Genomic DNA, 13,740 nt, shown 5'->3' with positions numbered 1-13,740 from the left:
AAAACCCAATTGCACTCTCTTCCACTAAGGCTAAATATGTAGCAGCTAGAACTTGGTGCACACTAATTCTATGGGTGAAACTGATGTTTTACTCTTGCGTCTAGTTTTGATGATGAAAAACTACATTTGGTTTTGATCCCTAAGTCATGAGTCAAGTTTATAATTTTCAACAAAAATCAATTTCAAATATCAAGTATTATTTTGTTAAAATGAAAACAAAATTAATTACATTCTTATACATATGGAGATTTGCAAAAAAAAAAAAGTATTAAGATTTAAAAGAATCTCCTAAATGATTTTTACAAATTAATTTTGAATTATTGGATAAATGAAGCAAAACATTTTCAAACGACAAAGACTATGCATGCTCTTTATAGATTGATATTTTTTGTCTTTGACATGATTTTTTTTTTTCAATTGTATTTTATGATGTAATTATTTTATTAATTTTTATTATCTTGGTGCTCTAAATTTCTTTTATATGATTTATTAAGCACCAAAATAAAAATTAACTTTATCATACAATTAAATATCAATAATCTTGTTATAAATTTATTGATGACATTTGAAATATTTTGTTCAAAATTGTTGAATAAAAATTAAATCCAATGCCAAAATATCTTGGGATAAATTTCTTAATGGCATTTGGAATATTATATTTTATTTGATTGAAAAATATATATAATAATAATTAATAATATTTATTAACTGAAAATTAATTTCATCATGTGAGAAATTTGTATTTGAAATATTATGATTTTTAATTGATTAAAAATGTTCCAAAAAGTTATTTTTCAAAGAGTTTAAAAATAAAACCAATGTTGTTTCTCCCTTGACTTGAAGTCATGATCTAGCCAAAGCCCAAGTCTTAAGTATGGGTATGAAACCACTCTATCTGAAAGTTCCCTTGTGTATGTGTGGGAAAACTCATTTATATAGTAATTAGAGTTAGTTTCCTTAGCAAAATTGTCGACCAATTCGTTCTAATATGTCGACCGAATAAATATTTTGCTTGCATCTATCGACCGACTTACTCCTATTTGTCGACCGGAAGAATGCAATTTTGCATCTGTCGACCATTTTCTTCAATCTGTCGATTGGATTTTGAATTTTAACTCATCTATCGAACGATATCTTGCATTTGTCAACCGTTTGTGTCACTGAAAGCCTCTAATGGCTAGTTTTTCAAACTCCAACAATCACAAATGGCCATATTTCTCTTAAAGCTTTTGGGAGGCCTATAAATACAAGGCAATGATGATCTTGAAGAGGCTAATGGATGGGAATGAAGTGAAGTGAGCTTAAGAATTATTTCATACTTCTCAAATTATTTTAGTGCTTGAATTTTTATCTCTCCAAGGCTTTGCTCTATCTTTGTAAATTTGTTTCAAGTCTTGTATCTTATTTTAATAGACATTGTAACTAAGAGTGTATACTCTTAGAGCCTCTCTATTATACATTTCTTGTATTACCCAGCTTGGTGCTAGAGGGCTTGCTTATCCAAGCAAGAGATTGTATTTTCCTAGTCTTAGACTAAAGAGCTTACTTGGGATCAAGTAGGAGGATTTTTAGTGGATTGTTTGCAAAATACTTAATGAGGAGTTAAGGTAGTGGATTAGACTTGGTTTAAGCCAAACCATTATAAATCCTTTGTGTTCTTCTTTTGCTTGTGTTATTTGGTTTGTTTATCATTGCTAGCATTTCAATATCCTCACTTGCATTGAATTTTTATTTTCTATCAAAAGGATTTCAAGTCTCAAACTAAATTTTTAAATTACTCAATTCACCCCCCCCCCCCTTAGGTGTGTGCCATAGCATTTCAAACCTATCAGAAACACCAATTAGAAGATTATGACATAAGTCTTTAAAATATTTCAATAAAATGTGATAACACAAGTGTAATAGCTTTAACCAAAAATCCAATGTTTCATCCAAGAACTAAACACATTGAGGTTAAACACCACTTCATTAGAGATTATGTTCAAAGAGGAGATATCAAATCGAAATTTGTGGATACAAACCATCAAGTAGCAAATATATTCACAAAACTCTTAGATAAGGTTAAGTTTGAATTCTTTAGAAGTAAGCTTGGCACGATTGTGTCTTGATGAAGATATTTGTGTGATATTTATAATTTGCATGTACTTATTATGTTCCATATATTTATTTATTTGTATATGTTTTATTCTTTCAAAATCCATCTTACAATCTGCTGACATATTCTATTCATAACTATCAACCATTTGTAAAAATGTTTGAAATTGTCAACCGTTTATTTGAAATCGTTGACCGTTTAAACTTGGTTTAAATCAATATGTGATTCTAGGGCAAAACTATCAACTGGTTATCATCATACTTTCGACCATTTTTACCGATTGTGCCCAATCCGTTGACCGTTCTTAGCAAACTGTCGACCGTTTCTGTCGATCTTTAAAAGGATCTAGCGACCATCGAAATTCATTTCATGCCCTAATCCTATTTCTCTCGCATCCAATTCTCTTTCTCTCAATTTCTCCTTTCCAATCAATTATTTTTCACCCATAATCGGTCATTTCAAAGATCGATTGAGCCTCCAACCCACTCTATAGCTCGAACCAAGAACCCCGAAAAAGGCAAGGAACGTCCAAACGTCAAGCAACCTCCTCTTATGCAATCTAGCCCTCAACTCTTTTCCAGCACTCACAAAAAAGAAAGGTATTGACATAAAATTGACTCCCATGAGGTATTACATGGACGTTATCTAGATTTGGAGTATTTAGATTCTATTAAATTCCTTACATAGTGATGAGGGGAATAACCTCGGGTCCATAATTACGCCAATACCTCGGGCGGGCATCCAGTGGCAGCCGTGCCACGTGTTCCCTAATGAGGAGCTTCGCTTATGATTATCTTTCTTGGGTCTAGAAGACGCGTGGCGGATAGGCATCACCGCGCCAGTTGGCTGGGTACATAGTAAAGAAGTCTCCGAGTTCTTAGGGACCGACCATCTCGCCGAAGGTCACGAAGGCAGAAGTTATCCTAAACCCTTCGAAGACGGGTGCAACTATGGAATCCTTATCAATAAGATTTCAAGAAGAGCGGAGGGGAGATCCCAAAGATCTCTCTAGGATCCTTATCTTGGGAGAAGAATAAGAAGAGAGGACGAGGTAAGAAAAAGGGACCTCTACTTTTGAATACGGCATAAGTAATTATACTAGCTTTTTGGTGGAATACGTCTGACTTGATCGTCGGAGACCGACCGAGGGAGTAAGTCCCCGTCTCCATTGCAGGTGCACAAGAAGAGGCAGAAGAGGGTGATCGGCTACAGCATCATCACATAGCTACATTCAAGACTTTCAATTGGTGGGACTTTATGAAGATTCATAGGGATATTCTTGAGGATGTGGTTAAAGCCTTATACTCAAATACAAGTAATTTATTTAATGGAAGGAAGTCTGATAAGAGAGTTAGGTAAATATTGGACAAAAAATATTTTTAGGTGGATGTGAGTTTAATACATAACACATTTGGGATACCCAATGGTGGGAAAGATTATGCATCATGGACTCAAAATCATGTGGAAGCATGTCGTTTAGTTTTTGAGGACGATTCTATTACTACTTTTGTCTCTGACACTACCAAATTGAGTTTACACAACCGGTCGTTGCATCTTATTTGTTCACAAATGTTGATTCAAGGAATGGGAATTTCTCCCAAATCACTGGGGAAGACTTATGGTTAATGCAGTGTAACATATCAAAAAGGAGACCAAGCCTATGTTTACTTATTATTAATCATATAATCAGATCTTTTAGTGGGAAAAATAGATCTTTACCTTACAGAATGGAAGTAAGTGATCTCTTGGATAGAGAACTGGGGAATTTAGGAGGAGCACAAAGGGTGTATCTTAATCCTTCTCAACATATGAATGCCACTACAACCATTAGAATAAGTTTTATAGCAAAAGAGGATGGCACATGGGTAAGAAGGGGTGAAAAGTAAGAAGAGAAATACAGCCCCTGCTTTCGCTTCAATTGAGCCTTCTCAGCTTGCCTCGATGCCTCCTTCTTCTCCTATGGCAACTTCTGTTGTATCATATTTTTTAATATATGAGAAAATGTGTCTGATGAAAAACTTATCTTAGAATGAAAAATCTTTTATGTGAAACTCATATTTTGAAATAAGATTTTCATATTTCGAAACATACATGAATAGTGTTTGGCACGAATGTTCAAATATTTAAAAAATTAAAAATTCATGTATCATGTTTGGAAACTTAGTTTCCATATTTTGAAACATCATTCTGCCATGTTTTTATACATGTTTTGAAATGCCTTTTGATAAGGTTTCTATGTTTGTTAAGATTGCATGCTATATTTCAAAACTTGTTTGAGATTTAAGCATGTGTTTCGAAACCTCTGCCATTTTTGTCAGCAGAGCATTTAAAATATGTGTTGCATATGTTTTGAAATATGTTTTTGAAGTATGTTTTGAAACCTTCATATCATGTTTCAAAACATCTGACTCTGTCAGCTGTATATTTGAAAAAACGACATGTTTTTGCTTTTTAATTTTTTTTCATCCAAAAGCTTTTTAAAAGTTTACTTTTGATTTAATCCCCATACTCTGTGGCTTCAATTTAAAAATTTTGAAAGTGCAGAAGAAAACAAAATCATGATAAGCATAAAGCATTGTCTCCTACTCATTCTGTCTCTAAGTGTTTTACCGACGTCTCATTCTTCTAAGCTCTCATCACCTCACTCCAAGAGGTTTGGTAAGGTATTTCATTACATTAAATCTATTGAGTTGTAAAAGATAAGTTTTATTTATCTTGTTATTGATTGTAAGGTTTGAGTTTAGCCTTAAAACTCATTGTGGTGTAAGGTTTGAGTCGAGCCATAAAAACTCATCGTGTACAAGGTTTTAGGGTGAACCGTGGTAAAACCCTTGTTGTGATTGATCACTAGTGAAAGTGATTGTGTTTGAAAATACTTCAAGTGGGTAAGCTTGAAGGTAGTGGACTAGGCAGGGTGCTGAACTACTATAAATCTCGTGTGCACTTGCTTTATTATTTTATTTGCTTATTCTCATTGTTCATGATTTCAAAAGAAACATTTTCAAAAGTTAAAAGTTTCAAAATAAGCAAAACAGGGAGGAAGGTTTCAAAACATATCATAATAGGTTTCGAAATATACTTAACAGAAAGGTTGATTTCGAAACATACTCTTAATAGAAAGGTTCATTTAGAAACAAACTCCTTGATATTTCAAAACATAGTGTTTTGTAAACAATAAGTCTTTAAACTATCAAAGAATTTACCCTAATCCCAATTCACCCCCCCCCCCTCCTGGGATATATTTGCCATCATTTGGAACTAACAGCTTCTCCATCCCATCATTCTGGAGAACCCTCACATCATCAGGAGGATGATACCATTATTCATGGGATTGCTGACCTCAAGGCCATGGTTACCAACCTTTGAGAAGAGATTAGGGAGATTCGTCAATAGCAGGCCAAGACTGCAACTCAGATGACGTAGTTCATGGAGCTCATTTTGTCTCAACTGCCACCTTCTGCATCATCATTATCATCTCCTTCACCTCTAGATTCTTAGATCATTTTATGTTTCACACATTTTATTTGTAATTTGGATAATGAACGCTCATATGTTTTGTTGTATGGTATTGTCTATTTATGGAACATGGATGTATGGTTTGATTTTTGTCTTGGTGCTATGTGTCGTTAAACCTTGGTTATTTGAATGGTATGGTATATTTTACTCTTGTGCCTTGATACACTTTTCACGTGTACACACCAATAAAGTGACATATTGTACCTTTTTTTTTTGTGTAACTTCTAATGATTGTTTTGTTCATTTAAGCTTCTCTTAAGGGGGAGCATGGTAAGTATTCTGGACACCCTATTTCATTTTTTTTAGTTTTGGCTTAAGAGGGAGTTAATCCTGAAGCAAATTTCAAAAACATACCTTTTTTGATTTATGAAAAAAAGATGGAGATATATATTGAAATTGATTTTGAAATAGAAATGGATTTTGTCATCATCAAAAAGTGGAAAAATGATTTTTTACTCTGTGTTTGGTTTTAATGATGAAAAACAAATTGTTTTATACCCTAAGTTAAATTTATGCTTTTCAAATAAACATCAATTTCAATAATACTTTACTAAAATGAGAATCAAATCAAATGAACTATGTCTTTATTCACATCTTAAATGGAGATTTGCAAAAATAAGAATTATGACTTAAATGAATCTCCTAAATGATTTTCAAAAATTAGGTTTTGAACCGTTGGTTAAAATGGAGAAAAAAAAATTAAAAGGTAAAAGTACAAGTTATCGACTTGTTCTAGGAACCTGTTGACTGTTTTGGTGTTTTGGTCTAAACTGTCAACAAACTCTATTAAACTATCGACCATTTTAGTTGTTATGGTTTTGACTGTCGATTGTTTTCCTTGGTTGTTGACCGGTAGAAAGCATGTTATTGGTAGTTTGCCTTTTTGCATTGTAAGTGTCGATCGTTTCTCCTAAATCATTAATCGATAGAATCCTTGCATCACTAAGTCTCGACCGTTTTGTTCAAACTATCGACCGATATTTGAATTTTTGAACTAAGCTGTTGATCGATTATTTGCATCTATCGATCGTTTGTTATTGTAAAGTCTTCCAACAACTTTCGTCAAGTCATCAACTGTGGCTATCTACCACCAACGGCCATATTTTTGAAATCCCTCGCCAAGCACTATAAATAGAGGTCTTGTGGATCATTCAATAGATTCAAGTGACTCTACTAGAAGCTTACAAGTGCTCAATCTTGTAAGTGCTCAATTGTTTCATTCTTTTTTCTCTCAAAGGCTTTGCATTCATTTTTGTATTATTTTTTTTCAAGTCTTGTGTTTATTTTGAGAGATCTTGTAATTAAGAGCTTCATCTCTTAGAATCTATTTTCTGTATCTCTTACATTTTCTAACAAGATTGCTAGAGGGCCTACATTGATTATGGGATGTTGCATTTCCTAGCTTGTTGCTAGAGGACTTACTTATCTAAGTAAGAAGATTGTAATTCCTAGTCTTAAGGACTAGAGGGCCTACTTGAGATCAAGTAGGAAGATATAGTAAATCATTTCAAAATCCTTAGTGAGGAGCTAAGGGAGTAGGTTAGTCTTAATTTAGTTGAACCACTATATATCATTATTTCCCTTTATTGCTTTTGTTCTTGATTTTATTCTTTGTGAAAAACAATCCTCATTTACACTAATTTGCATTAAAATCTTATTTTCCATTGAAGGATTTTAACTTTAATCAAATTTTTTACATAACCCAATTCACCCCCTCTTGGGTTGTGGTGTCATTGCTATACAATTATATCAGTGTCTAATTGTGTGCACAAAAAACCTTTGAACAAAAAGAAACAATCCCTCAGTTGTCCTCAAAAACACTTGTAATTATTCCAACAAGTTAATCTTTAACCTACACTTACCTTCTTGAGAGGCCCCCACCCACTACCACACTTGATAAATGTTGCAATATCCTGAAAACACTAAAATCGTCAAAATCTAGCTTCCTTCTCACAAGGAGTTAGTTTGCAATAATATTAACTATGGACCATTCCTAAACCGAGCAATCCCAAGCTCCTTGCACCATTCCTAAACCGAGCAATCTTTAAACTATATATGTCACATTATCTGTTACTAGCAGCACTCAAGGGATTCTAAACCAGTATAAAAAGTTTTTCCACAAGAAGTGCTTTACTTTTTTACCCATAATGGTAGCCACTAGCTAGCTCAGCTTCCACCCATTTGGTTGGTTAAGTAATCAATAATAACCACTAAATACTTGTTTTTCCCTCCTGTTAGGAGAAAGGGTCCTGCAATGTCCATCCCTTATTAAGTGCAAGGACAAGGAGGTGTCAAATGAGTGAGCTCAATTATCAAAACACAAACTAGGATAGAAAACTTGTAGCACATTTCACAAGTTTAGCTAAAGCAATTGTTTGATGTCAGCAACCATGTTCCATCAATAGTAAAGATAGAGTGGTTAGTCTTTTGCTAGCGTAATAAACTAGCCTTTTTTTTTTTTTTTTTCTGAGACTAGAATTGAGGTTACAACTTCCTTCAAGGTGGCTAAGTAAAGATAAAGTGCTCACATGGTTGTGATTTGCTTAAGAGAAGTAGTTACCTAAGGTACTGCTTGAGGTTATCCAAGGTTTCATAACACTCCTCGATCCACGCAAAGTCTCATACTTGAGAAAGAACACCTTGAAGAAGGGTAGACCTTTCTTGGCAGATCATGATGAGACACCCCGTTCCTACTTACGGGTGCCACTCATGAACAATCAATTGAATTGCTTACATGCCCGTCCATTCATGAAGGGTAAACTATATTTCAACACGAAATGCCCTCGGTGGGAACTAGGCTTCATCATTCCATTCCCGCACCCCCAAGATCCACTAGTAGATTTGGGTTTTAAACATACTACACCTGTCTATTTAATTTCCATTAAGATTGCCCCAATCGCCATTTTTTATTTATTTTAATTCTTCTTCTTCTCAAGAATTCCATTGGGCTCCATAAAAATCACCATTTTCATCAACCCATTGATTTTTTACCAATTTTGGAGGAAAAACTCATAATTTAAATTTCCAAAATTTTCAGCATTTTCTCCAAAAATCCCTTTATTTTTTAAAACTCCTCTGAGACCCAAAATCCACCAAGAGATGCCCCAAAATCCACAAATTTTTCAAATTTTTAAAACAAATTGGGCGGCGAGGCCTGCTGGCACACCCAGGGCCCCCCCGGGGCCCCGCGGTGCACTGGTTGAGCAGGCTGGCCACGGGCTACACGCGCCCGCACCCCTGCTGTGCCTTCTACTGCCCGCTGTGGCCCCCTGCGGGCCATTGACGGGCCCCAGCAGCTACCACCTGCCAACCCTACACTTTATTTTTTTTTTCTTCTTAGGCTTTCTAACCCAAAATTTCCAGAAATTACACCCTTCATACATACATCAAAAATACCCACTTTTCCACAAAAGCTTACAAAGAAAATACGTATTTTCTTCTTCCACAAAGTTTACACAACAAAGGAAAAATACTACCTTTTTACACTCACTCATGGTGCTTATTACAACATAACATCAATACAACTACGAATAGGCTTCTATGAGCCATACAATAGTCTTGAATCTTCAACCCCAAGCATTCACATGCCATTTCCTCTTTGCTTTGATTTTACCCATGCTTTTACAAACTATATTTGAGGGGTAAAAACCTCATGAGCTATTAAGCTCAATAAGAGTGCAATGACAATAAGTATGAATAAAAATATATCATGTGATGCCAAATGCATGCATGCAACATTGTTAGGGCTTCCACATCCTCACAACCACCTAGGTTTGAGGCTTTAAACAACCCTACCCCACACAACCTCGTGGCCATAGGTCTTTAAACACAAAGAAAACATGCCAATGCATACATTTAAAAGTTTAAGCACATACTTTACCACTTGCAAGCCACCATCCCATGGGGCTATCCCTTACCTCTTTCCATTCCTTGAAGCTTTTAAACTCTTCTTAGCTTCCTTCCCACTCTTCTCCTTAAGAGATCCTTGAAACAAACTATAATGAAACTAAGTCTCCCATCAAGAGAAATAAAAAGAGCTTACACTACCCAAAAGAAAGAATACTTACTTTCTTGATATTCTTCTTTCCTTTTCTTTCTTTTCTTCTCTTTTCTTCTCCTTGGAAAGCTTCTTCCAATCTCTTATTTCTTTCTTCAAATGGCCAAAGGAAGACAAGTCTTCCTTACTTACCACTTTATAGCCATTTTTTCCACTTCCAAGAATAAATCCTAGCATTAGATTTATTTGGTGAGAATGATTCCTCACCCTCCAAACTAACACAATCCATGGCATTAGGTCTTAATTGATATCCACCACTGGATTTTTTTCTTACTTTACAAGACAAGATCTTAACCATCCGAAGGAAGCACAATCCATGTGCTTTGCTAGGTTTTAATCTTAGCCTTTGATTTATTTTGGAGATTAAATCTCCACCTTCCAAACATCTCTCTTTAAAATATCTCCACTCAATTTGGCAATCCATGCCAACTTCTAAGACTTAATGGTGGCCCTTAGATCACTTTCCAAATCCAAAAATCAATCTCATCCATTAATGCATGACTAATTTAATTTCTTTTTGAATTTTTCTTTAATCCAACACCATCATGCCTCTCATTAAATGCTTGAAAGACTAATTAGCATTTCTTTTGCATTTATTTAAGTATCTCCATTTATCTTGGACCACATAAAACCATGTGTCACTCTAAGACACCAACTTGGCTTCTAAGCTTCCATCTCAACCATCCATGTGGCATTACCACATTAATTCACCAATTTAGAGAAAATTATTTATTTTCTCAAATAATTGAATATTTATTATTTTCCCTATTTTTCATAATTAAATTCCTTTATGGAATTTTACTCCAAATTACTAAAATACCCTTTGTGAATTATTAATCCCATTTATCTCCTCATGAATACAAAAATGAGAATTTAATTCACTTACATACTTAATTCCACCTAAGAATTATTTTTAACTTACCAAAATACCCTTTATTGGACTTCACTATCCAAATTACCAAAATGCCCATCTCCTAAGGCACCCTTATTCTCAAGAATCCGTTACCTTCTTAAGGACATTTTTGAAAGTTTCTCACTTCATTTCTCATTTTCTTAACACTGGGTGTTACATTCCACCCCCCTTAAAAGAATTTCGTTCTCGAAATTCACTTTACCATACTCTCATGCCCAAGACATTCACATTCTCGGGCTACATGTCAAATTCCCATGCTCGAGAATCTCATAGCCTAACCATTTCTCACCTTTACCTCAGCTACACCCACCTCAAGGCTTCGCTTAGGCTTTTGGTCCTCCGACTCTCGAGGACATTTATCAACCGAATACCACTTTGGACTCCAACCAAACTACACCACTGGTCGCTGGTCATGCTCACTGCAACGATGTCCATCTCTCGATGGATTTCCACTGCCTCGAAGCATCACTTTGCATTTCACTTCCCATTTTTCACATTAACTAAAACAAACACGCACTAACATTGCATCACTGATCAGGCTACCACGATTTTACATCGATCACACACGGCAACGTTTCCCACTACCAATCACACATGGCCACGATTTTATGCTGGTCTAACTAGCAACGTCTTAGCACTGATCATCTGCCACAATGTCACTTCTAGTGCCCACAAGACACTATGACACCCATGCCACCATGGCATTACGACATTAACCATTTATCACATGCATGCATAGCTTGAGTCGATCCTCATGGTAACTTCACATTACCGATCAACTAACCGTACTAGCACTACACAGGAAGCAACCATTTAACCCATCCAGCCAATTTTGACCATTCAATACACGGTCTACTATCTTAACCAGCCGACCTTCATTTATAGATATGATTAAGCATACTCGACCTACCCAACACCATGCCAGGCAATTTCACATTTCCACCATATGTGATCTACCTGAGTTCACCTCGAGTTTAGCAATGCACGCACCATTACATTTCTCACCTTGAGCTTAACCATGCTCGAGCCACAACCTTCTCCCAACTAGGAGTTCTTCACATAAGCACACCAAGATACTTAGGCCTTTCTTACTGCTGATACTACTTGCTACTAGGGGTCTCATATCTATACCAGGGAACTCTTTACTGAGCAACCCCCCTTCAATTCTCCGCCCAATTTCAGCTTTCACACTCATGACCCATGCTGGGCCTTACCTTGGCTATTAAACCCTACAATGAGTCAGGGATCCTACCATTGCGCTTAAGGTTATGGAACCATCAACCAGCCCTCGTCATCACCCACGGTGCGTGGCACAAGTGATCGGTTCTTACTATCTGTACAATCACTTATTGTATCGCACCTATAGGATGACTCGTGCCTTTGGTCCCATACCATAACAAGCTAACATGGTTACACCCCCACCCTTGTAGCGGTCTTCTAGCCAAATTCACTCGCCCAGCTTCAATTTCATTGGGACCTTTCAAATCCCACCATTTCTCAACAGAGCCTCATATTCTAAAGGCACGAAACTTTTCGGCCATCTTAATTAGGTTCATTCTCAATTTGCAATAGACACCTGACTTAAACCATGCATAAGGGTTTCCCTTGTCCTCCTTGATAAGGACAATACCATGACAACAACGAATTTCCTTCCATAGTCGTTGCATCTTAACTCTCATAGGCACTAGCCTTCACGGCCATTCATACTTGGCTTCCTTCTCAACCCACAATAACACTTGGCTTCAAGGTCCTACCATGCACAATGGTTACCTTTAACCTCCCTAACAACATCATTTCCCTGATAGCGACGATGACACCCCCATGTCAGCTCGAAAGACTTGTTGTTCCTTGAATATCACTGGTCAACGCAATCAGCACGACCCCACTCTTGGGTTAGCTTTTCCCATATTACTTTGCTATCCTTATAGCATATAACTTATTCCCTGAGAGACCCTAGCTTCTCCCGAGCTTTCTTATACCTTTTGCTTCAATCAGCTCACACCGTTAGGTGAGCGACCACATTAGCTCTAATACCACCATCATCGGCTAAGACGACCTACTACCATCGCTTGGCACCACATCCAGCCGCAATTGCGACTCCAGAGCCACCTACGCTACTAAACGACTACTCTCACGACGCCGCACAACCATGGGCATCCACTGCTTGCCACTACTGCTATCACTGGTCGGCGCCTTCGATCGCCACCCGGCTACCCCCAGCCGGTCACCAATCTACTCCACTAGTTGCTTTCTTTCACACCCATTAACCCCTAACCAAGTGGTTAAATCTCATCGATTGCCCACACACCAAGGCATCCCCCTAGCTGTATCACTCATAGCTATCAAGTGATTTCATCACCTAAACACCATTCTTGGGAACCAATCTCGTCCCATAAGCTCTTCCTTCGAGCTCTTGCCACCCGTTGGCAACATCTTAAATTCGCCCTCAACTTTCATCTAACCAACTCGATTAGCTCTAGTCGTATAGCCCGGCTCACAACCAACACGACCTTCCTCCATGCACTACTTTTTTCCATCATCGACTATCACTTCGATTTAAGCTCCACCCACTAGAAATCACCCATGCCCTTCCTGTGGAACTCACACTTCCACTCAATGCCATATGACTCATCTTCCTCCTCAGGCACTTGACATCACGCTGGTTTTCCCCGGGTGATCCATCCTGCTTAAGTTGTAGTGCATTAGGAAGTTCATCCAATGTTGTTGCTCCATTCTCAACCTTTCTTGGGTGAACCTCTCAAGTTCTACCCAGGCCACAATTTCAACACTACCATCTATAGCTCTCACTTCGGAGCAACACTCCTTTAGGCGGCACAATTATGCCCCCCGACCAACCATCTTCTAAAATCTTGGATCTCTTTCTCAATTCTGCCTGGTCTAGCCACCAAGACCCGCTGAACCTTTATATTAAAGGCATACATGACAATCAACAAGGCTTTACATCACAATCCTCGAGCCTCACGCTCCCACCATTGCCATCAGGTGTTACCACCTGGCAACTGATCATGTGTCAACAACTGGAAACCCATCCAGCACTACATGAGGATACTTTCTCATTTTTGTATCGACGCAATCAGGACTAACACTAAACTGTGCAATTGTGAGCCTTCATGGATTTCGAACCTTGCCTTAGCCACA

The sequence above is a fragment of the Diospyros lotus genome, chromosome 7 (genome assembly GCF_014633365.1).
Source record: "Diospyros lotus cultivar Yz01 chromosome 7, ASM1463336v1, whole genome shotgun sequence".
Classification (NCBI taxonomy): Eukaryota; Viridiplantae; Streptophyta; class Magnoliopsida; order Ericales; family Ebenaceae; genus Diospyros; species Diospyros lotus.
The sequence above is the reverse complement of the archived record's forward strand: the minus strand, read 5'-3'. Positions refer to the sequence as shown.